Below are 27,498 nucleotides of genomic sequence, written 5' to 3' on the forward strand. Positions count from 1 at the left end.
CCTGAGTATGCTCATACCTCATATGTGGGGAAAGCCACTGTTTGGGCGCATGGCAGGGCCCACAAGGGAGGGATCACCGTTTGGCTTTTTGAACGCAAAATTGGCTCGAATCAATAGTGGCGCCATGTCGCATTTGGAGACTCCCTGATGCATGAAAACAGTGGAAATCCCCCACTTCTAACTCCAACCCTAAGCCCAAACACACCCCTAACCCTATTCTCAACCCCAACCCTAACCACAAACTTAACCCTAGCACACCCCTAACCCTAATCCCAACGCTAACCACAACTCTAACCCTAACACACCCTTAACACTAATCCCTACCCTAGCCATAATCCCAACCATAACCACAACCCTAACTTTAGCCCAACCCTAACTTTTGCCCAACCCTAACCTGAGCCCAATCATAACACCCTAACTTTAGCCCAAACCTAACCTTAGCCCAAACCTAACCCTAGCCCAACTCTAACCCTAACTTTAGTTCAACCCTAACTTTAGCCAAACCCTAATTTTAGTTCAACCTAATCCTAATGGAAAAACGGAAATATTTTTTTATTTTATTTTTTTTGCCTAACAAAGGGGTGATAAAGGGGGTATGATTTACTATTTTTTTTTATTTTGATCACTGTGATAGGGTCTACCACAGTGATCAAAATGAACCAATAGGAAATATTTCCTATTGTTACCGGGTGACAGCTGGCAAATCCAGGTGGGCACACTCCGCATGCACCCGCCATTTTCTTCCTGGAAGAAGATGCTGTTGGCCGGGGGGATGAAGGAGGGTCCAGGGGCACTGGAGGTACTGGGAGGAATCTGGGGACCCCATTTCTCTCTCCTCTAATGTTCAATCACAACAGAGGAGAGAGAAATTAAATGGGAAATCGGACCATTTTTTGTGCAGTCACCGTTATTCCGTTATTAACGGCGATGAGGCATAAGTACCCTTAACTGCTGCCGTTAAAAGGCGTATTGGCAGTCATTACGGAGTTAAGGTTATGATACCAAGATGAGTATGTTGTGACTTTTTGATGTTGCAGATTTCCGGCAGCATTTCTGCACCTATTAGGTCAATAAAGTTACTTGCGTGTTTTTCATGTCATGTTTGAGGGCATATTTTTAACATGCATTTTTATGGTATTTTTGACTCTGCATTTTTTGTCTCTTTTTAAATACATTCACATTTTAAATAAAGCTGCTTTTTCGCAAACTTGCAGGTATAGGATTGACAAAACCTTATTGATAAAGTTATGTGTGGATTGCATCTATATTTAGTGCACTAAAAACAGATATACGTTTTTTACCTGTGGATTTTCCAAATTTAATGCAATTCTATGGGAAAAATCTGCACATAAAATTCAGATTTCTAACAAGAGAAATTAAGGTTGCGGCTTTCAAACAAGCTTCACAGGTCGGTTTACGTTACTAAAAAAAAGGGGGGACCCATGAGATTTCAAAACATCTCATCCACTGGGAACTTAACCTAAGTGTACCAGTAGGAGCATCATTCTCTAAGGCTATACTCCTATGTAGCACCTCCACTACAAATCTCCCACAGTGGAGATGCTGCAGTGTACTCTACAGCAGCACTTACTTCTGTACATATTGTGAAGAAGTCGCAGGGGAGAAGCATATTTAACCTTTTGTAATACTGCGGATCTCAAGCTTGCAGTCCCCTTATTTCCCTATTTCGCAGCATGTGCATGAGATTTCTTAAAATGTAATGCACACTGCCAGCACTGTATAATGCAGTGGATTTTCTATAAACAAATATACAGTGAAACTTCACGGTGTTTCCGTAACTTAACCTTTCTCAGTTGAATTTCTGCAATATGCAGCCTCACAATTCATTGTCTTCACTAACTTTCAGGACTGGAGCACAGCTGCTTGAATATCAGATTGACAAGTAGGCAGTCAGAATGCTTCTGCATTTCAGGGAATAAACCTATGCCTATAGGTGTGTACTTACTTTCTATTCCTCTTGACTCAACATATCCCAGGTGGTCTGCCATGCTTTGAAAAATTTGTCAGGGGATCTTTGTGCTATATTTGGTCACCTAGTGCTTGTGATGTCTGCTGCAGCCTGTCAAGGGGTGTTTCAGCATGTTTCTAGAAAACGTTCATTTCTTATTATGAGAAATTGTGAACCTAAATGAAATTCACATCTGTCGTTTAACCTCTTCCTGACGTGCTGTATATACACTACGCTGCATTCCCACAACGAGAAGTATAAATATGGCGCCTCTATTTCCTGTCACTGTGCTGTATTGCACGGTAACCAGGTTAAGATGGCTGCTGCTTCTGACAGCAGGCCATCCTTGATAGTTGCCCCAGGGGTTTATTAGGCCCCCTGCATCGACGTTCGCCGTGATTGACTAGTTTAAAAAAAACTAAATCATGTGACATGCTGTGATCTTTGCTGTCAGACACAGCACCAATCACAGGCATCACAATGAGTGGGATGATTGCGACATCACCTTGCCTGATTAACTCTTTTGTTGCTCATTTGCTGAACAATAGTTTTTGACCAATCAGCGCCAAAGAAGTTAATCTACACTCACTGGCCACTTTATTAGGTACACCTGTCCAACTGTGTGTTAAGACTTAATTTCTAATCAGCCAATCACATGGCGGCAACTCAGTGCATTTAGGCATGTAGACATGGTCAAGACAATCTCCTGCAGTTCAAACCGAGCATCAGTATGGGGAAGAAAGGTGATTTGAGTGCCTTTGAACGTGGCATGATTGTTGGTGCCAGAAGGGCTGGTCTGAGAATTTCAGAAACTGCTGATCTACTGGGATTTTCACGCACAACCATCTCTAGGGTTTACAGAGAATGGTCCGAAAAAGAAAAAAAATCCAGTGAGCGGCAGTTCTGTGGCCGGAAATGCCATGTTGATGCCAGAGGTCAGAGGAGAATGGGCAGACTGGTTCGAGCTGATAGAAAGGCAACAGTGACTCAAATTGCCACCCGTTACAACCAAGGTAGGCAGAAGAGCATCTCTGAACGCACAGTGCGTCGAACTTTGAGGCAGATGGGCTACAGCAGCAGAAGACCACACTGGGTACCACTCCTCTCAGCTAAGAACAGGAAACTGAGGCTACAATTTGCACAAGCTCATCGAAATTGGACAGTAGAAGATTGGAAAAACGTTGCCTGGTCTGATGAGTCTCGATTTCTGCTGCGACATTCGGATGGTAGGGTCAGAATTTGGCATAAACAACATGAAAGCATGGATCCATCCTGCCTTGTATCAACGGTTCAGGCTGGTGGTGGTGGTGTCATGGTGTGGGGAATTTTTTCTGGGCACTCTTTGGGCCCCTTGGTACCAATTGAGCATCGGTGCAACGCCACAGCCTACCTGAGTATTGTTGCTGACCATGTCCATCCCTTTATGACCACAATGTACCCAACATCTGATGGCTACTTTCAGCAGGATAATGCGCCATGTCATAAAGCTCGAATCATCTCAGATTGGTTTCTTGAACATGACAATGAGTTTACTGTACTCAAATGGCCTCCTCAGTCACCAGATCTCAATCCAATAGAGCATCTTTGGGATGTGGTGGAACGGGAGATTCGCATCAGGGATGTGCAGCCGACAAATCTGCACCAACTGTGTGATGCCATCATGTCAATATGGTCCAAAATCTCTGAGGAATGCTTCCAGCACCTTGTTGAATCTCTGCCACGAAGAATTGAGGCAGTTCTGAAGGCAAAAGGGGGTCCAACCCCTTACTAGCATGGTGTACCTAATAAAGTGGCCAGTGAGTGTAAAGTAGCGATCACCGCTCTGCACGCCGTCTTTACCTCAGAGTTGGAATGCAAAGTGGCTGTGAGACCCTCCTGTGTACCTGGGATAGAGATTATTTGGTGGCCAGTGCAATCCCCCCTGCGATCTCTGCCTCCTGCAATATAATGCTGTTCTGTGTGCTGAGATCCTCCTTTGATCTGTCTCCTGGGCTGTGTGCTGGCTGCTGTGTGGTTCACCTGGGATCACAGCAGCAGCAGTTCCTCAATCCAGTGCCTTGCGAAAGTATTCGGCCCCCCTGGAACTTTTCAACCTTTTCCCACATATCATGCTTCAAACATAAAGATACCAAATGTAAATTTTTGGTGAAGAATCAACAACAAGTGGGACACAATTGTGAAATTGAACAAAATTTATTGGTTATTTTAAATTTTTGTGCAAATTCAAAAACTGAAAAGTGGGGCATGCAATATTATTCGGCCCCTTTAACTTAATACTTTGTTGCGCCACCTTTTACTGTGATTACAGCTGCAAGTCGCTTGGGGTATGTCTCTATCAGTTTTGTATATCGAGAGACTGAAATTCTTGCCCATTCTTCCTTGGCAAACAGCTTGAGCTCAGTGAGGTTTGATGGAGATCGTTTGTGAACAGCAGATTTCAGCTCTTTCCACAGATTCTCGATTGGATTCAGGTCTGGACTTTGACTTGGCCATTCTAACACCTGGATACGTTTATTTGTGAACCATTCCATTGTAGATTTTGCGTTATGTTTGGGATCATTGTCCTATTGGAAGACAAATCTCCGTCCCAGTCTCAGGTCTTTTGCAGACTCCAACAGGTTTTCTTCAAGAATGATCCTGTATCTGGCTCCATCCATCTTCCCATCAATTTTAACCATCTTCCCTGTCCCTGCTGAAGAAAAGCAGACCCAAACCATGATGCTGCCACCACCATGTTTGATAGTGGGGATGGTGGGTTCAGGGTGATGAGCTGTGTTGCCATTACGCCAAACGTATCATTTGGCATTGTTGCCAAAAAGTTCGATTTTGGTTTCATCTGACCAGAGCAACTTCTTCCACATGCTTGGTGTGTCTCCCAGGTGGCTTGCTGCCAACTTTAAACAACACTTTTTATGGATATCTTTGAGAAATAGTTTTCTTCTTGCCTCTCTTCCATAAAGGCCAGATTTGTGCAGTGTATGACTGATTGTTGTCCTATGGACAGACTGTCCCACCTCAGCTGTAGATCTCTGCAGTTCATTCAGAGTGATCATGGGCCTCTTGGCTGCATGGTTGCCCAGACAAACTTCTATGACCATCAATATTTCACCCAATTTCTCACATTATCATACGTCAGACGGACCCCTACAAATGTAGCAGAGATGATGAAGTTTTGGGGTATTGTGCTGTACATGCGCATAGTCAGAAAAGCAGAGATTTGACAATACTGAAGTACTAATATTCTCTACAGTACACCAGTATTCCATATGGCCATGACAAGAATAACATTTTAACGATCTAAAATTTTTTGCATTATAGTGATAACTAGTGTTGAGCATTGCGATATCGCAAATATCGGGTATCGGCCGATATTCGCTGTATCGGAATTCCGATACTGAGTTCCGATACTTTTTGCATATCGAATACCAGAATCGGAAGTTCCCATAATGCTATCAGCCAGTTTGATTTGATTCAGCCAAATAGGAATCCTCAGAAGTGTGGGCACATCCTGTTAGGCTTGTAGGCATGTTAACTAAAGGCATGGCTGTGATTGGCTGCTGAAATGATGTCATGATGCACTATAAAAGCCGCCGCCGCCATTTAGGGTTCACTCTGCTGTGAATTCAGTTAGGGACAGGCTGCTGTTCAAGACTCTGAGGGACAGTTAGAGATAGCGATTTGCTATATAATATTGTGCTTTACCCAGGCTACATTATCAATCACTGTAACTTTCTTTCGCCTTGCAGCGCTGTTCACAGCTGTATGCAAGGTCTGTGCGAGTGCAGCTCACGCTGTAGTGTGTCCTGCAGCCACCTCTGGTTGTAGGCCACTCAGCGTGCATCACTGCCTCATACATATTTATTTTTGCTTTATTGCTGCTCATTTTTCATTAATTCTCCTATTAGTGTGCATCCATCCGTATCCATCTACATTGGTTGCAAACACTATAGGAGTAGACAGCAGAGCCTTTCTGCATTCTTTCAGTGCTAGTGCCCAGTTCTCTGCACTGTTCACGGCTGTCTGTGAGGTCTCTGTGTGTGAGTGCAGCTCACGTTGTAGTGTGTTCTGCAGCCACCTCTGGTTGTAGTCCGCTCAGCGTGCGTCACTGCCTCATACATAGTCCTTTTTTTGTTTTATTGCAGCTCATTTTTCCTGATTTTTTTCTCCTATTAGTGTGCTTCCATCCGTATCCATCTAAATTGGTTGGTTGCAAACACTATATAGGAGTGGAGTTTCTGCAGGGAGAGGACGTGGGGATTCTGTGCCTGCTGCGGGCACCAGTGACTCAGCATCCCCCAGTTTTACCAGGCAACAGTCCTTTATGCGCAGCTTTGTAGGACCTCACCGTACCTCTCTGCTGCGGGACGAGCAAATTGAAACCGTTGTCGGATGGATGGCAGCTAACGCATCGACTTCAATTACTTCCACATCCTCTCAGGGCCAGAGCACTGAAGAGCAACCATCTGTCTCTTCACCACCTAAAAATTGCCCAGGCAGTCAGAGATCCCTGGACAGGAGCAATCTCTAATTCTGTTCTCTGAATCTCTTGGCTTGGAAACAGGGGGCCAGCCAAGCAGCATTCTAGAATGTGAAGAAGAGGGAGTATGCAGTGATGCGCAACTGCTTTGTCCCTCTGAATCTGAAGAGGCGGGTGGGCCAGTGCCTATGGTCAGCACACCTCAGTACGAATCAGATGATGAAACTCAGGTGCCACTTTCTGGTGTGTACTGTGCTGGCGAGACTACCCAGGAGAGGTAGGTGTTTGAAGAGGGGAGTGTAGATGATGAGGTCCTTGACCCATCATGGCGTGAGGAACAGGAAGGTGGTGGGAGCAGCTCTGAGGAAGAGATTCCCCGAACGGCCAAAACAGGAGGGAGAGGGAGGGGGCAGACTTGGTTGCCTGTAGCCTACACTTTGGCACCCATTAGGAGCATTCTTCTTCCAAAACCTAAAACGGGAGCTCCCAGGACTTGCAGTGCGTGGTCCTTTTTTGACACAGTTGCAGATGACATTTGCTTTGTCAAATGCAAGCTGTGTAATCATAAAGTCAAAAGAGGGAAAAGTGTCAGCAACCTCAATACCACAAATATGTGGAAACATGTGCGGACCAAGCACGTGGTGGAGTTACAAAGACACACTGAAGACATAGGCCAACCTACAGCACGACCTACCACCTCTTCAGCTCGTGTTGTAGCCTCTTCCTCCAGCTCACACACAGCTGGTTCGGCTTCCTCACAGGATTGCCATGGAAGAAACTCTGGCACTGTTGTCCAGAGACCCAGTGACATTCCACCCACAGTACCACATTCCCTGTCATCCTCACACTCCCAGGCCACTCTACAGCCATCGGTAGCACAGGCATGGGAGAAAAGGTGGTCATACTTGGCAAACCATCCCCGAGCACAGGTTCTGAATGCTGGCATTGCAAAACTACTAGCCCTTGAAATGGTCTCATTCAGGCTGGTGGAGACTGACACAGTCCGTAACTTCTTGGCATTGGCAGTCCCACAATACACCGTGCCCAGCCACTTTTATTTCAGCAGGCAAGCCATCCTTGCCCTGCAAAAGCATGTGGAGGGAAAAATTAAACATGCGCTACTAAATGCCATCAGTAGCAAGGTCCACCTGACCACCGATGCGTGGACCAGTAACCATGGACAGGGACGATACCTTTCCCTCACTGCCCATTGGGTCAATGTTGTGGAGCCGGGTACAGATCTTGAGAGTGGCGTTGTACGTGGCGGAGGTTCCCTGATGTTTTGGGGTTGCTTTGCTGCCTCTGGCACTGGACTGCATGACTGTGTGCATGGCATTATGAAGTCAGAAGACTAGCAACAAATTTTGCAGCATAATTTAGGGCCCAGTGTGAGAAAGCTGGGTCATGGGTCTTCCAGCAGGACAATGACCCAAAACACACTTCAAGAAGCACTAGAAAATGGTTTGAGAGAAAGCACTGGAGACTTCTAAGGTGGCCAGCAATGAGTCCAGACCTGAAACCCATAGAACACCTGTGGAGAGATCTAAAAATGGCAGTTTGGAGAAGGCACCCTTCAAATATCAGGGACCTGGAGCAGTTTGCCAAAGAAGAATGGTCTAAAATTCCAGCAGAGCATTGTAAGAAATTCATTGATGGTTACCGGAAGTGGTTGGTCGCAGTTATTTTGGCTAAAGGTTGTGCAACCAAGTATTAGGCTGAGGGTGCCAATACTTTTGTCTGGCCCATTTTTGGAGTTTTGTGTGAAATGAACAATGTTTTGCTTCATTATCTTTTGTGTTTTGTCATTTAAGACAAATTAAATTTAGATAATAATACCGAAGATTGTGTTTGCAATCATTTTCAGGAAGAAACTGAGTATTATCTGACAGAATTGCAGAGGTGTCAATACTTTTGGCCACAACTGTAAAGGGGAATCCTTATTGTTGGAGGTTTTCTATAGTTGACATTGGTACATATTTTTGTATTATCTATTCCTTTTGGGAATCACTATATGGATACATTGCATATTTTTCTTGTTACCTTTGTTCTTCAGTGAATATGGTATTGGAGATATCCTCCTATTGAATATATTTGGTATTTTTGTGGTGTCCCCCACGGCATTTTTTGCTTTTTTATGTATTTTAATAAACCCTTCGTGACCGGGCCAATTTTTTAAATTCTGACCAATGTCACTTTATATGGTCATAACTCTGGAATGCTTCAACAAATCCCAGTGATTTTGATACTGTTTTTTCGTGGCACATTATAATTTATGATAATAGTAAATTTAGATTGATATGTTTTGTGTTTATTTATAAAAATATCAGAAACTTGACAAAAATGTGAAAAAAATTGCAGTTTTCAAACTTTGAATGATTATCCCTTTAATCCAGATAGTCATACCACAGAAAAACATGAATCAATAACATTTCCCACATGCCTGCTATACATCAGCACCATTTTTAAAACTGTAATTTATTTTGCTAGCCTTTTAGGAGGTTTAAAAATGTAGCAGCAATTTTTCATTTTTTCAAGGAAATTTACAAAATTAATTTTTTTGAGGGACCTATCCAGGTTTGAAGTGACTTTAGGGGTGCTATATATTGGAAAACCCCAAACGTGATACCATTTTAAAAACAGCACCCCCTGCCATATTGAAAACTGCTGTAAGGTAGTTTATTAACCCTTCAGGTGATTTTTAGGAATTAATGCAGAGTGGTATAGCCGGAATGAAAAAGTGTTTGTTTACCACCTAAATGTCGCTAACTTCTGAACTGACCGCTATAGCCGGGAGACTCTAAGGCCGCTATTTGGCCATGAACAGCTATGGCAAACATCAGGACCACACAATCATGATCTCGGTGTGTCAATTAGATTAAAGTGCAAGCCCCCACAATCTATTAACCATTTATTTGATGTAGTCACTTTTGACAGCAGCAACTAAGGGGTTAAACAGATATGGAAGGTGCCAACACCGATCATTTGTGATACAGCAAGTTGTCAGATATAGTGGACAGCCGAAAGCTGCTGGATTGTCACCTTTATGGGGATGATATTCTCTTATATCTCAGGTCAGTATATATACGTATGGGCGGTCTTGAAGGGGTTAAGATGATATAAATAAAATTGCTGTTTTATTATTGGGACCTCTTCTTCATCCTATATTTATTTTTGTAGGATTAGTTGTATCATTGATGTGAAGTGCCCTTTACATTTAGGACATAGGTTGATTTATGCTTAAAATGTTATGAAATAAAATGTCTTTCCACTCTGAAACCAAACCCTCAAACAGCTTCAACGATCAAAGAATTAAAATGTTACAGGCAGATGCGTAGCTAGGGTTTTGGTTCAGAGGGAGCGAAACTTCTGAGTGGGCCCCTAACCAGAAAACCTCAGCAGATGACCGTGCTATTGCCAAAAATAATCTATATATAAAAAGACCAGTATTGATATTACCGCCATATGATCAGTGGTAAATAATACCAGTTCTACAGAACATATAAGAGATTACAGCAGAGTTACAGACAGTGACTTACTGCTGACGTTCTTTCTGATGGAAACATTTACTTTTCATGTCTTTTCCATCTGGCCCAGACTGACATGATGACTCCTCCAGCCAGGACTCGGCTACAGAGACTACAACAAAGACACGTTTCACTTCTCATATTTTCAGCACCGTCACCAATTGGACTATTGTCAACCTGCACAAACTGCTCATCATGCTGATATCCCAATACTGAGCCTCTGCTGCTATATGTGTCCCTATTTCTCCGGTGGGCCCAGGCACTGACACCTGCTGGCATATAGGGCCATTTGCCTATTGTCCCTGCTGCTCCAGGGTCCCCCAGCCAGTGGTGTGTCGCTAATAGCGGCACACCAACAGCTGCTATGGGGGCCCCCCATGCCAGCAGAGCAGTGGGTGACAGGAAGCCAAAGCCTGTTCCTGCTGCTAAAGTGAGATGAATATTAAGCGGGCAGTGTTTGCCACAGGCTGCGGCTAACACTGCCTGCTATAAGGGCCCACAGACCAGGTCCCCCGCACCCCCTGGGCCCCCCAGCCCATGGGGCCGAAAGACAGGGGGACGCAGCATCAGCACAGCCCCCAGTGCGTGCCACAATAATGGAATTGAGAGCGTCACATGACGCTCCCTCTCCCATCATTACCCTCTTCCTCTGACACACAGTGGGTGCGCAATGATGTAACTTCATTGCGTCCTGCTGTGCGCAGGTCTGACTGCAGCGCAGCTCCTGACATCGGAGCAGAGCCGTCGCCAAAATCAGCGTGGGAGCGAGGAGGAGAGGTGAGTATAATTTTTTTTATTTATATAGTGAGTCCTGGTTGCATGATTATGATACCCCGTATGGGGGGCAGCACCATGATACCTGTATGAGGGTGCAGCAAGATACCCCGTATTAGGGGGGATAGTATGATACCCCACATGAGGGGAGCAGCATGATACCCCATACAAGGGAGGGCAGCATGATACCCCATGAGGGGGGCAGCATGAAACCCTATGAGGGGGCTGCATTATATTCTGTAGGGGCTACATTATATTCTTTTGGGGGCTGTATTATACCATATGAAGTGGGCTACATTGTAGAGAAAGAAAGAACAGAGAGAAAGAAAGAACAGAGAGAGAGAAACAGAGGAAAGAAAGAAAGAACAGAGAGAAAGAAACAGCGGAAAGAAAGAAAGAACAGAGAGAGAGAAACAGAGGAAAGAAAGAACAGAGAGAAAGAAAGAACAGAGAGAAAGAAAGAACAGAGAGAAAGAAAGAAAGAACATGTCACGGTCACTTGTGCCTGGACGCAGCGAGTACCGCAAGGCGAACCCATATGACACACGTGATCCTGGATACACCGCCTCCAGTTGGGCGAATTTAAACAATATGACGTGCAGCTGGATAAACCGCCTCCAACTGGCGAATTTAGGTATTACACGTATATATGAAGTAGTCTGGAAACCCCGCCTCCAGTAAGGCAAATTTAAATAATAAAGGGGAACCTGGGTAACATTAACAATGGTGGGCCCTGCAATAGGGAATAGGGAAGTGGAGACCTCCAGTACTCCCCTGAGCCAGTGTCCCTGCACTCCTAATGTTCCCTTATGCCTGTTTTGCACCGGGCGACGGACGCGTACCTCAAACCCTGACTCGCCCTGCACCTAAACCCTCACTAGGGAACTGGTCGGTGCGGAAACTAATCCCACCACTGCACTAAACACACATGAGGAAAAATGACAATACAGGGGGAACACCACTTAGCTTTGCTCTGTTGCGTACGCTCCCAGCAACAGAGCCAACCACCTGCGTGCATCTTCTCCTCCACCCGGATCCATCACCATAACCGGATCCATCACCATAGTGCAGCCTTGGAGCAGAGTCCACTACCAGTTGCAGCTGCCCAGTAAACAGAGTCCCAAAGATGAGTCCAGCTTCTGCCAAAAAGTCCAGCATGCTTGAGTCCAGTTTTCAGCAACCAAGTCCAGCATGCTGAGTGCAACTCTCACCATCGTTGCCACTCCACCAAGCCATGCAAGCACCTCCTGCTGACACCATAAACTGCGACTCCACCACGCCATGCCAGCCCTCCATACAGACTCCATAGCTGACTCAACCCCTCTGGCTGGGCTGCCCAGGACTCTCATTCAGCTCCTTCTTTCACCCAGGCTTCCTTGAGAATGACTAACTCACAATATCACCAACAACCATCAAACACACCTGAACTCTTTTATAGAGCCTCACACCTGATTTATAATTACGTGCACTAAACCAAAGAAACTAAAGTGCACTACCACTCACCACCACCGGGGCAACTTAGAATGAATGACACCACATGTAATAATTCTAATGGCCACCGGGGGCAATCACTTTGGCACCTAGCCAAAGGAAAAAAGTTCACTTATCCATTTAATCTGTCAGATCCATGCTGGATCATGACAGAACAGAGAGAGAGAAACAGAGGAAAGAAAGAAAGAACAGAGAGAGAGAAACAGAGGAAAGAAAGAAAGAACAGAGAGAGAGAGAAACAGAGGAAAGAAAGAAAGAACAGAGAGAGAGAAACAGAGGAAAGAAAGAACAGAGAGAAACAGGAAAGAATGAAAGAACAGAGAGAGAGAAAGAACAGAGAGAGAGAAATAAAGAACAGAGAGAAAGAAAGAAAGAAAGAAAGAAAGACAACAGAGAGAGAAAGAAAGAACAGAGAGAGAGAAAAGAAGAACAGAGAGAGAGAAAGATTAGAGAGAGAAAGAAAGAACAGTGAGAGAGAAAAAGGAAGAGGGGAAAGAAAGAACAGAGAGAAAGAAAGAAGGAAAGAACAGAGAGAGAGAAAGAAAAAAGAAAGATTAGAGCGAGAAAGACAGAACAGAAAGAGAAAGAAAGAAAACAGAGAGAGAGAGAAAGAAAGATTCTATAAAGATACTATAGTAGCTCGGCTCCCATTGTAGTGCTCACCTGAGCATTGGAATGCAGAAAATATCATGATCTGCTCACATGGCCGACATCTCCGAGTCCAATGCGATTCCGCTGGCTCCGCTATGTACACATTGCAAACAAACTGCTCCGCTCCGTACACCTCGTACACAAATGATTCCGCTCCATACACCTCGAACACATGCGGCTCCGTTCCATACACCTCGTACACATGCAGCTCTGCTCCACACACCTCGTACACACGCAGCTCCGCACATCTCGTACACACACGGCTCCGCTCCGTACACCAAGAACAAACGTGGCTCCGCTCCATACACCATGTACACATGTGATTGCGCTCCGTACACCTCGTACACATGCGGCTCTGCTCCGTGCACCTCACACACTCGTGGCTCCGCTCCATACACCTTGTACATATGTGGCTCCGCTCCGTACACCTCGTACACACACATCTCCATACACATCTCTTCTCTGTACACATCCTCGCTCCATACACCTCGTACACACACGGCTCCACTCCGTATGCCAAGTACACGCGCAGCTCCGATCCGTACACCTCGTACACACACATCTCCACTCTGTTCACATCTCTGCTCTGTACACATCTCTTCTCTGTACACCTTGTACACACACAGCTCTGCTACAGCCACCCTGTAAACCCCTCCTGACCCCACACATAAACTTCAACTCATCCAGCACCATGACAACCAGCACAGACAGCAGCATCCTGCATACACTGAGGCCCCTGATCATGTGATCCCTGACTCCTCCCCTCCTGTGACCTCATCACAGGTCCTGTGCACACAGAAGAGATGAACATAGCAGCCGGGCGGCAGAGCAGGGAGATTGATTCTCCCTGCTCTGCTGCAGAATGTAACAGTTAAGTGTAGCTCCGAGTGGGCCCCCACAGAGCGTGGGGCCCGGGGCCACCGCCGCCTCTGCCCCCCTGGTAGCTACGCTACTGGTTACAGGTGTAAAAAAATGACAACACAAACCATTTTTTCATTCTTTTTACAAATTTCAAAATTTTTCACCAAATAGTTAAGTAAATAATAATAAAAACTGTGTGAGTGGGGTTTTACCATAATTGTACTGACATGGGAAATCAAGTTGCCAGGCCATTATTTCTTTACAATGAACACTGTAAAAAAAACTAAAAAATAAATGTCATTAGTAGGGATTAGTGAAGCCGAATTGTAAAGCTCAGGGTTCATACCGGACATCTTGTGTCTGTTACCGAACTCTAAACACGGACTTTTTACCAATTTACTATTTGGGTTTGGATGCCGAATAAACTTTGTTGAAAGGTTGCAGCACAACCAATCAACACGATGTTAGGCTGTGGGCAATTCTGGAGCCATCAAAGCCATGCCAAGTATTGGCACTGCTGTGACTGGCTGGTGCACTGTGTGACCCACCCTGTATAAATGTTGTATCATAGGTGCCACTGCCATTTTGCTCTGATTAGTGTAGGGATAAGATGCAGCTAGAGTGAGGGACATTACTAGAGTTTGTGTGTGTGCAAAAGACCTTTTGTTTGTGTATCTGTAGGGAGGTGGTGGAGAACCAAGATGTCTCCTCTCTCTCATAAGTGCTGGTCCCGTGCACTTTTTGCGGTACCCGAAAGATGTACCTGTATATTAACATATTAATGTTTTGCTGTTGTTCAGTAATGTGTAAAGCTATGTACCACTTATGCCTTAATATTATCCCCTTGTGTTTTACACTGTTAAATGTGCTGTGTCTGCCATGTATGACTGGTTTGCTGTGTTTGTAATGCACATGCTAGAGGGAGGGACAGAAGTGGTTAATTTAGGGGATTGAGCCAACAGCCCCAAACGGTGTAAGAAGTTCATGCTCCTCAGTCAGTGCCCCGTGCAGGCTTGCCCGGGCAGGTGCTCCACAGTGCAGTGATCCCTTGCCAAACCCCAGGAGGGGGACAGAAACTGCTGCCCCAGACCCGCGGGCTGTGAAGCGGGCACTGGGACTAAATAGCGCCCCGCCAAGGACTAAAAGCATCCAGAAATCGGCTTAAGTACTGTGACTGTAGTTGTTGCTGCCACTGATACGGTGGTGAAGGATATTAGGGAAAGAGCAGGAAGTTTTGTACCATTTGCTGCATCCACTTTTTCTACTTTTTATTCCACAATAAATTGTTTCCCTGTTGGATTCCAACTGTGTACCTAGATCCTGATTGCCCGTGCTGCATCATTGGTGGAGAAGAGGTAACTCGCCTAGGGTTTCATCTGTCCTCTTTATTTTATGTGCAAGGGGCCAGGGTGCCAGGGTGCTTATGGACCGTTGCTTTAAGTGAACTCGGTCAGGACTACCACCCTGTGCCACCTTGTTACATACCATGCACTTGTCTCAGTGGGAGTACTGTGCCTTTAAGCTTCTGTGTGTCCTCTTCACCCCTGCTTGTGAGAGTACTGTGCATTTAAGCCTGCAGTAATGTTTGTTTGAATAGTGGTCCAAAATATACAGTGGGGAAAAAAGTATTCAGTCAGCCACCAATTGTGCAAGTTCTCCCACTTAAAAAGATGAGAGAGGAATGTAATTGACATCATAGGTAGACCACAACTCTGACAGTCAAATTAAGAAAACAAATCCAGAAAGTCACCTTGTCTGATATGGCAAGATTTATTTAGCAAATTATGGTGGTAAATAAGTATTTGGTCATTAACAAAAGTTCAACTCAATATTTTGTTATATATCCTTTGTTGGCAATGACAGGTCAAACGTTTTCTGTAAGTCTTCACAAGGTTGGCACACACTGTTGGTGGTTTGTTGGCCCATTCCTCCATGCAGATCTTCTCTAGAGCATGGCCGTTAAAGTATATATGCATTATAAGATGCACCCCCATTTTCCCCCCAAATTTGGGGGAAAAAAAGTGCATCTTATAATCCGAAAAATACGGTATAGCGCCAATGATTCCACAGTGCTTTACAGACATTATCAGCACTGTCCCCATTAGGACTCACAATCTAAATTCAGCATGTCTTTTGAGTGTGGGAGGAAACCGTCATACCTGGAGGTAACCCACGCAAACATAGAAACTCCTTGAAGATGTTATCCCTGGTGGTATTTGATTCCCGGACCCATTGCAAAGCTTTAATGCTAACCACTGAACCACTGTGCTGGCAAAATTAACTAATTTACTGACCATTCACAGTTTCAGTGCACCATCCACGTTTGTGCGGTAGTGGTGGGAACCTTCTTTCTCAGGCTTAGACCTGCTTCTGCCACATGGGTCCTTTTTTATTTTCGTTTTATTAAGTCATTTCCCTATCCATATTTGTTTGCTAACTTTTGCAGCCCCCTAGCCTTTACTTACTAAGATCATTTTACAGCCATTTTAATGCACCGTAGTTCGGGTCCCTTTGTCTTCTATGGGATTTGGGGTCAAGTTCGTAGTCAAGTTAGGATACCGAATTTTGAACTCCAGTTCAGCCAAACCCGACGAACCTTAACATCCACGGGTCTGGTCATCCTTAGTCATTAGTACATTTTTTCACTTTTCTCATTTTACATTACATTACACTAAAGTGAACAGTGTCAATCAAAACTACAACTAGGTCTGCAAAAAAAACAAGCCCTTATACAGCTATGTTACCATTAATACAAAAAAATAAAAAAAGTTATCACTAGTGTTGAGCGATACCACCCGATATTGAAAAATATCGGATCGGAATGGATCGGCCATTCTAATAAAGTATCGGGTATCGCCGATTGCGATCCCGGAAGTCCCATTAAAGTCAATGGGACAGAAATATCGGAATTAAAAAAACTCCTTTCGGGAGGGGGGAAGAGTGTGGTCGGTGCGTGGGCGGACACTGCGCGTGTCTGTGTGTGCGGGTGGGGCCTGTGCGGGCTGTCGGTGGTCTGTACGGGCCTCTCGGGGGGCCTGTGCCGGCTGTCGGTGGTCTGTGCCGGCTGCCGGTGGTCTGTACGGGTCTCTCGGGGGCCTGTGCGGGCTGTTGGTGGTCTGTGCCGGCTGCCGGAGGCCTTTGCCGGCTGCCGGGGGCCTGTGCCGGCTGCCGGTGGTCAGTACAGCCCTCTCGGGGGGGCTGTGCCAGCTGCCGGTGGTCTGTATGGGCCTCTCGGGGGGCCTGTGCCGGCTGTTGGTGGTCTGTGCCGACTGCCGGGGGCCTTTGCCGGCTGCCGGTGGTCTGTACGGGCCTCTCGGGGGCCTGTGCCGGCTGTCGTGGTCTGTGCCGGCTGCCGGGGGCCTGTGCCGGCTGCCAGTGGTCTGTGCGGGCCTGCCAGGGGTCTTGTGTCTGTGCAGGCATCGTCCGATGGGACTACAAGTCCCATCGGGCGATGCCTGCTACACTGACAGTGATTGACCCATTAGCCAATGATGGGAGAGTAGCAGTCCCATCATCCGGCTAATGTGTTGAATGTAAAAAAATATACATACTACATACATACTACATTCATACTACATTCATACAACATACATATATACTACATACTACATGCATACTACATTCATACAACATACATACATACATACTACATACAACATACATGCTACATACTACATTCATACAACATACATACATACTACATACTACATACATACTTCATTCATACAACATACATACTACATTCATACAACATACATACTACATTCATACAACATACATACATACTACATACATACTTCATATATACTACATTCATACAACATACATACTACATTCATACCACATATATATTATATTCATACAACATACATACATACTACATACATACTACATTCATACAACATACATACATACTACATACATACAACATACATACATACTACATACATACAACATACATACATACTACATACATACTACATTCATACAACATACATACATACTACATACATCATACATACTACATACATACTACATACTACATACATACTACATATATACTACATTCATACAACATACATACTACATACATACTACATTCATACAGCATATATACTACATTCATACAACATACATACATACTACATACATACTACATACATACTACATACTGTATATACTACATTCATACAACATACATATATACATACTACATACATACTACATACATACTACATACATACTACATACTGTATATACTACATTCATACAACATACATACAACATACATACATACTACATACTTCATATATACTACATTCATACAACATACATACATACTACATACATACTACATATATACTACATATATACTACATTCATACAACATACATACATACTACATACATACTACAGTCATACAACATATATACTACATACATACTACATACATACTTCATATATACTACATTCATACAACATACATATATACTACATACAACATACATGTTACATATTACATTCATACAACATACATACTACCTACATCAAACATGCTACATATATACTACATTCATACAACATACAGTACATATATACTACATACATACTACATTCATACAACATACATATATACTACATACTACATACATATATACTACATTCATACAACATATATACATACTACATACATACTACATACATACAACATGCTACAGACATACAACATACATATATACTACATACATACTACATACACACTGCATACAATACATTCATACATTCATGCAATACATACATAGACATACAGTACATATGACATAGAGTACATACTCACCATTACTTGTCACATTGTTCCCCGAAGCCAGTGTCATCTATGAAAAAATATGAAAATAACAAACAAGCAATATACTCCCTGATCTGCAGAAATTCACGTGGGTCCCACGCCGATTTGCCGGGGAGAACAGCAGCATCAGCTGATGCGACCGCTCTCTAGGGGCTTCAATAATCCAATGTCGGAAGGTAGGTATCCTTCCGCACTGTATTCCTCTGCCACTGTAAAAAAAATAGTCCCTAGTCTCACTTTATGGCAAAAGCTGTGTGAGAAAGTTCCCAGGCAGCTTTTGCCATAAAGTGAGACTAGGGACTATTTTTTTTTAAAGTGGAGGAGGAATACAGTGCGGAAGGATACCTACCTTCCGTCATTTGATTCCTGGAGCCCCCTAGAGAGTGGTCGCATCAGCTGATGCTGCTGTTCTCCACAGGAAATCGGCGTGGGACACTCACTCGTGGATTTCTGTGGATCAGGGAGTATTTGGTGGTTTGTTTTTCTCTAATTTCTTTCATAGATTACACGGGCTTCGGGGATCAAAGTGACAAGTAATGGTGAGTATGTACTCTGTGTTATATGTACTGTATGTCTATATGTATTGTATGAATGTATTGTATGTAGTATGTATGTTGTATGTATGTAGTATGTAGTGTGTATGTATGTTGTATGAATGTAGTATATATGTAGTATATTTGTATGTTGTATGAATGTAGTATATATGAAGTATGTATATAGTATGTATGTATGCTGTATGAATGTAGTATATATGTAGTATGTATGTAGTATGTAGCATGTATGTATGTTGTGTGAATGTAGTATATATGTGGTATGTATGTAGTATGTATGTTGTATGAATGTAGTATATATGTAGCATGTATGTAGTATGTATGTTGTATGTAGTATGTATGTATGTTGTATGAATGTAGTATATAAGTATGTAGTATGTAGTATGTATGTAGTATGAATGTAGTATATATGTAGTATGTATGTAGTATATATGTATGTTGTATGAATGTAGTATATATGTAGAATGTATGTTGTATGTAGTATGTATGTATGTTGTATGAATGTAGTATATATGTAGTTTGTATGTAGTATGTATGTATGTTGTATGAATGTAGTATATATGTAGTATGTATGTAGTATGTAGTATATATGTATGTTGTATGAATGTAGTATATATGTAGCATGCATGTAGTATATATGTATGTTGTATGAATGTAGTATGTATGTTGTATGTATGTTGTATGAATGTAGTATATATGAAGTATGTATGTATATATATATATATATATATATATATATATATATATATATATATAAATCAAAAAAAGGGCAGCACTACCAAAATTAAAGAGTTGGTGCAAAACCTATTCAGCAGTGTCCCAACAGCCAAATTGACAAAAGTAAAAAAATAGGCAGCACTCAAATTAAATGTGAAAAAAAAGTGGATACTTTACTGATCCTCAAGTGGCAACGTTTCAACGGTGACCCGTCTTTATCAAGCAATGTGCTCATAGTCAGTACAAACTTAAATAATAGTAACACATGTGTATACAATTTCAATAATTAATCTGTTTTACATATTCAAAATGGCCATTGCCATAGTAACATTTACAGGTGCTCCATACAACATATGTGCATATGTCCGAAGATCTAGATTACAAAGTGCAACAGTGCATATACAGTGCTTTAAAAAGACTCAGCTTGTCAATAAAAACGATCATGACACAACTTATGAAGGTACTAAGGCTTATATAGTTAAAGAAATGGTATACTTTACTCATATCCATGCAGCTCTCTGTCACTGCTGGCAATTAGCTGTGGTCAGTGTTTGTCGTTGCCCAGCTCCAACATGTGATTCATCACTGCAAGGCTGATCAATGCAGGATGCCTGAGCATGCTCACTAAACATACTGTTCAGAACTGCCATTTTCCTTCAGGGCGCCACAGCCCTTTTGCTGATTCCATGTAGATACATGTATTAGTGCCTGGGGTTGCGGATTTACAACTGGAATGGTCACAAACCCTAGAGGCACCCACCAAGGTGACAATGTGGTTGTGTTGCTGTTTTTACAAGCGATAACGACCTCACACAGTCTCTCTTTACAGCATTACCCAATCCTGAATACCCTTTCACCACCAGATGTCACTCTCTATGCAGTTCCCATTCACTCTATTACACACATACCAGGCATTAGTACACTGCAGTGAAATGGCCATGAAACTCATTCTATAGAAAAATGAAAAAATATATATTTTTACATAACGCCTTTTATTAAGTGCCCTTCATAATCTTGTAGTCACTATCTTCACAGCATCATAGAACTGGAAAAAAAATAAAAAGGATATAATTATAAACATATCCATATATAGTAAAATATCAATAGCACATACATCACACAGAAGTCAGGTTACATGGAAAGTTATAACCAAAAAAGGTAAGTTTCTCAATACATATATACCTTAAAATCAACGTTTAATCCCGCCGGTTTTAATGTCCCCAATTCGTATATCCATCTCATTTCAATTTTTTTAAAACTTCCGTACGGTTCCCTCCTCGTCTATGTACCGGTACATAATCTATAATTCTAAATCTCAGATCTTTCTCTGTATGTCCTTGTTCATTAAAGTGCTTAGGGACAGGCAGATCTTTGCGTTTTTTCCGTATGTCGCACCTATGCTGATTTAACCGTGTCTTCAGATCACATGTTGTTTCTCCAATATAATAAAGTGGACATGGACATTGTAACATGTATATTACATAATCTGTGTTGCACGTTAAAAAATGTCTGATGTTTAATGTATGTCCTGTACGAGGATTTTGGAATGTGGAGCCTTTAAGCATTAATGGGCAGTTTACACAAGATAAACAGGGAAAACAACCCTTCCGCTGAGTATTTGTTAGAGTCAACTGCTTAGTTTGCTTTAATGACCCAATGTCTGCTTTAATCAATCTGTCACCCAGACTTCTACTCTTTCTATATGCAAGAATTGGGTTTTTTTTAAATTCCTCTATTTGTGGACACCCCTTATTCAAAATCGGCCAATGGTTCATTATAATTTTAGATATTTGTGGACTTTCTTCACAGAAATTACTTACAAAAGGAATTCTACTCATATTATCCTGTTTTTTCTCCTCAAACAAATCTCTCCTTTCCACCTCATCCAGTCTCCTTTTTCGTTTAGCCAATATACTTTTGGGGTACCCCCTCTGTACGAATTTTTTACTCATATTGTCGACTGTCTCTGTTAGTTTTTCATCTTTGCTAACTATTCTCTTAGCACGTAGATATTGACTATATGGAATTGCATCCAGCATTTTTTGTGGGTGATGACTAGAATAATGGAGGAGGTTGTTTCAATCAGTCTCCTTACAAAAAAGGTCAGTATCCAACTTCTCTCCATCCTTCCTTATCAACACATCCAAAAAGTTCAACTCTACTCTGGAGCATTCCATTGTAAATTTTATGGTTTCATTAATAGAGTTCAAAAAGTCATAAAATTCTTGAAGCTCTTCACGTGATCCAGTCCAAGTCAGAAAAATATCGTCAATGTATCGCCACCATCCCCCTACTTTGGGGAAATGGGGCGACACATAGATGAACTTCTGTTCCAGAGCGGCCATCATGAGGTTTGCATATGAGGGGGCCATATTTGCCCCCATAGCTGTACCCCTTATTTGTTCATAATATTCATCACCGAACATAAAATAATTTTTTGTTAATACCAATTCCAAGAGGGACATGATCATCACTATGGCTTGATTAGTAAAATTGGTTCTGGACAAGGCTTCTTTTACCACCTCCAAACCTTCTTTATGAACAATAGATGTATACAGAGATGTTACATCAAATGATACTAGCCAATCACTTTCTCCCACTTTTAACTCCTTGACCTTCAAAACAAAATCAGTGGTGTCTTTAACATAAGAAGTGGCCCTTTGTGCTAATGGATTCAAGATCTTATCCAGGTACACCCCAACGTGACTGAGCACTGAATCAGTCCCTGCCACAATGGGGCGCCCTGGAGGGTCTCGCATGGACTTGTGCACTTTCGGTAGAATATAAAGTATAGGTGTCGTTGGAGTAATATGTAACAGAAAATCAAATGTCTCTTTGTCAATCAATCCTTGCTCTAAAGCAGGTTTCACAATATTCCCAATATTCCTGATAATCTGGAACTTAGGATCTTGAGATAATTTCCTGTATACATCTTGATCACCTGTCTCATTATTTCAGCCACATAATTTTCTTTATCCATGATCACCAGGGCTCCGCCCTTATCTGCCCTTTTTATAATAATTGTTTCATCATGGATTAATTCATTCATTGCTTTAACCTCCTCTGTTCTCAAATTTGGTTTAGTAAAACCCTCCATTCCTTTTGACCGCAGTGATTCAATATCTCGTGTAACTGCTTCAACAAATGTTTCTATTGCTGCAGAGCTATTTGGAGGTACAAATACACTTTTCTTTTTCAAACCCAATTTTGCTATACATAATTCAGCCTCCTGACTTATCATATTTTTACTCTTATTATGAAACCATTCCTTTAACTTTACTGTTCTAAAAAACCTATTCAAATCAACTTTACAGTCAAACCAATCGACATGTGTATTCATACAAAAAGAGGGACCCTTATTCAAAAGTGACAGTTGTGAATCAGTCAATACCTTTTTGGATAAATTAATCACTAGTTCTGGTGGTTGGATCGTGTCACTGGTTTCGGTGATTGGTTGTAATTCTTCTGTTTTCCGCCTCTTTTCTCTTTTTTCTCTTTTCCATTGTAGCCTTCCTCCTCTCCTTTTTGACCTTTTCCTTGAGGAGGATGATCTAATTCTGCTAGAAATAAACTTATGATTAGTTACGTTTTTTATACCCATCAACTGTCTTTTATAAGTCCTATTAATCCAGTGACCTCTTCTTCTCCATCTTAGATTGTCCTTTTGCCAATTATAAATGTTTTAAAATCTTCAGAGTCACGGATCCACTTTTTTCGTTTATTATCCTCTAGTTCTATACGCATTTTATCAATTCTCCCCTTGATTACAGCAAAAAACGCCTTCCACTCCTCCTCTTTGATCTTACTTTTGATTTTTGCACATACATCATCCACTTTTTCTTGTAAAAGTTTGATCTCATCCTGTAAAAACTCCATGTTCAATAGCATAGTGTCCATTGCATATTTGTTAGAGATTTGAGTAAACCGTGTACAAAAAGGAACACTATTCATCATGAGATTAGGTCTAATGTTTGACCTCAGGCCTCTTGGGATCATACGTGCTTTATAATATTCGCCCAAGGTGGTTAAATGTAATTGTTGAGTGACAATTTTTTTCATGTCATTCTCATATTCTCTTTTGAGATTCAAAATCGAGGGGGTATTCAAAAAAACCCCATCACCTCCTATGGCTCCAACAATCCTGTCTCCATCTTCCTCTGTGTATGTAAATGAAAAAGGATCTCTTATATTCTCCATTATCCACTCCAAAATCAAAAAAAATAATTTTTTTTAAAAAGTATGTATGTAGTATATATATATATATATATATATATATATATATATATATATATATATATATATATATATTTTTTTACATTCAACACATTAGCCGGATGATGGGACTACTACTGTCCCATCATTGGCTAATGTGTCAATCACTGTCAGTGTAGCAGGCATCGCCCGATGGGACTTGTAGTCCCATCGGGCGATGCCTGCACACACACACACACACAAGACCACCGGCAGGCCTGCACAGACCACCGGCAGCCGGCACAGGCCCCCGGCAGGCGGCACAGACCACCGACAACCCGCACAGGCCCCCGAGAGGCCCGTACAGACCACCGGCAGCCGGCACAGGCCCCCGCAGCCGGCACAGACCACCGACAGCCGGAACAGGCCCCCGAGAGACCCGTACAGACCACCGGCAGGCCCGCACTGACCGCACATCATGATGCGCACAGACAGCGCATCATGATGACATCATTTCAGCAGCCAATCACAGCCATGCCAATAGTTAACATGCCTACATGCCTAACAAGATGTGTCCACACTTCTGAGGATTCCCATTGGCTGAATCAAATCGAGCGGGCTCATTGCATTATGGGAACTTCCGATTCTGGTATCCGATATAGAAAAAATATCGGTACTCGGTATCGGAATTCCGATACAGCGAATATCGGCCGATACCCGATATTTGCATCGGAATGCGCAACACTAGTTATCGCTATTTGAAGTAGAGAAGTAAATAAACTGAGCAGAAAATGAGAATTGGTAGTGCAGAATTTCTACTTATGATACAAATGAATTCTAAACATAGTTGATTTGATCTCTAATAATGAAGTGTAATTAACTCCTTTCCCACATCTGGCGTACATTTACGCTGATGTCGGACTCCCCCCTCTGATGTGGGCTCCGGCGGTGAGCCCACATCTTTCCTGGCACATGTCAGCCGTTTTATAAATCTGTTAAATACTGCTGTCAAAGGCTGTCAGTTGCATTTAACTTGTGCTTCCGGCAATCGTGCCAGAAATCCACCCATCGGTGACTTCCGTCAAGTGATCGAGGGTCACTGGTGGGTTGGCATGACTACTGGAGGTCTCCTGGAGACCTCTATGGTTGTCAGTGACAGCTTGCTTTGAGCGCCACCCAGTGGTCAGCGCTCATAGCAAGTGAGTAATTCAGCTACATATAGGCGATGTGATCATCGCCTATATGTAGCTGAACCAATCGGGTTAAGGCAGCTTCTAGTCTCCCATGGAGACTATTGAAGCATGCCAAAAGTAAAAAAATGTGTTTAAAAATATGAAAAAATGAAAAAAAACATAAAAGTTCAAATCACCTCCCTTTCGCCTAATTCAAAATAAAGCAAATAAAAAAAATCAAACATACACATATTTGGTATCACTGCATTCAGAATCGCCCTATCTATCAATAACAAAAGGATTAACCTGATTGCTAAACAGCGTAGCAAAAAAAAGTAAAAACTCTACAATTACGTTTTTTGGTTGTCGTGACATTGCATTAAAATGCAATAACGGGCAATCAAAAGATCGTATCTGCACCAAAATGGTATCATTAAAATGTCAGCTCAGCATGCAAAAAATAAGTACTCACCCAACTCAAGATCACGAAAAATGGAGCTGCTACAGGTAGGGGAAAATGGCGCCATTTTTTAATTTTTTTTAACAAAGTTTCACCACTTAGATAAAAAAAAGAACCTAGACCTGTTTGGTGTCAATGTACTTGTAATGACCTGGAGAATCATATTGGCAGGTTATTTTTTAATGTGGGATTGCACGTTTTTTGCAATTTCACCGCACTTGGAATTTTTTTTCCCGTTTTCTAATACACAACATGGTAAAACCAATGGTGTCGTTCAAAAGTACAACTCGTCCCACAAACAAAAAGCCCTCACATGGCTATATTTACAGAAAAATAAAGAAGTTATGGCTTTGGGAAGAAGGGGAGCGAAAAATGAAAACGCAAAAACAAAAATACCTCCGGGGGTTAGGGTTTAGTCTTCATTCTTACATACTTTCTATAACCAGATAACTTGACCTAAAAGTTAGACTAATATAATAAAACACAAATATCCATTTAAATAGTTATTTTTTTTATAATCAAGTAATCTTTTGAATATGTTTAAAAAAGTGTAAATTTGATCAATATGATTGTTGCTAATATAGGCATGCTGACACTTTGAAATGCCTACATTTGAGATGCGTTTCAGATTATTTTAACACTTTTTTCTTTTCAGAACAGTTGCTAAAATAGATCATTCTTCATTAACATAAATTGTTAGACCTATTTTATGAAATAATGACTCCATATTAAAATAAAAAAAGACAGTGCTTTAAGTACAGCCGCCAAATCCTATTACAAATTCAATCCTATTAAAATGTTCTTAGGTTTAAGCCTTCTTTGGAGTTCTTCTCAGAAGTGCATGACCTCTACGAAACTCCAACCTGTGTGGTCAAGGAACTTAGGGAGAATTGTAGTAATAAAAAAAAACATCAACGTCTATTAATCTTGGCACAGTTAGATATTAGTGCTTCTAAATCAGCACCTAAACAAACACAATAGTTAAAGCTATCAATAGTATTTTAATGAGGCAGATCAAAAACAAATGAAAACAGTAGGACATTGCCATGTGTGAAGATGTGTAGAGGGAGGGAGGATAGTGGGAAGCACACAAAGTATAGCATAACGTAAAGGCTATTAAAAAATAAAACATTGGTTTGTAGTTTTTTGTCTGTGTAGAGAATGAAGAGTTTTAAAAAAAGAAAGCACTCCAGTAGAAATAGCTGGCAGCTGGCAATGACTAACTTTTTATAAGCTGCTATACTTAATACATTTGCAAATGTTTTAAGTACTTTAACTTGGATTATCATATCTGAAAAAGTATAAATCTTTAAACTTGAAAAATTTATATGTATATACATTTATATGTATACTGTAAATTAGTGATGAGCGAGTATGCTCATCAGTACTCAGCGCTCACCCGAGCATCTCACTGCTATTTCCAGGGTTGCTCAGTGGGAGTTTGGGTCAGCTCTTTAGAGAGCCAGTGAACATGCAGGGATTGTCTGCCACACACTGTAATGCTGCAGCCATGTTGAATGTGCCATTACAGTGATTGGCTGGCTGCACAGCGTCATCAGGTCTATAGCAGACCGGGCACCGCCATGCTCATCATAGTCTGCTCCGGACTTAGGCAGTGTAGGGAGACTTGCTGCAGAGCTATGGAGAGATTTGGTTGTTTATTAGTGTGGGTATACCATCTCTAATACACAAATCCATCTCAACCAACAGTCCATCTGAGGACTAATAAAGGTGTATATAGAGATCAGTGCTAGGCAGGCAGGCAGTGTATGTGGTAGACTTCATTGCATATAGCAAGAGGGTCCATTCCACTT

This window comes from Dendrobates tinctorius, unplaced genomic scaffold, assembly GCF_039654945.1.
Source record: "Dendrobates tinctorius isolate UK_male_01 unplaced genomic scaffold, ASM3965494v1 ptg000111l, whole genome shotgun sequence".
Classification (NCBI taxonomy): Eukaryota; Metazoa; Chordata; class Amphibia; order Anura; family Dendrobatidae; genus Dendrobates; species Dendrobates tinctorius.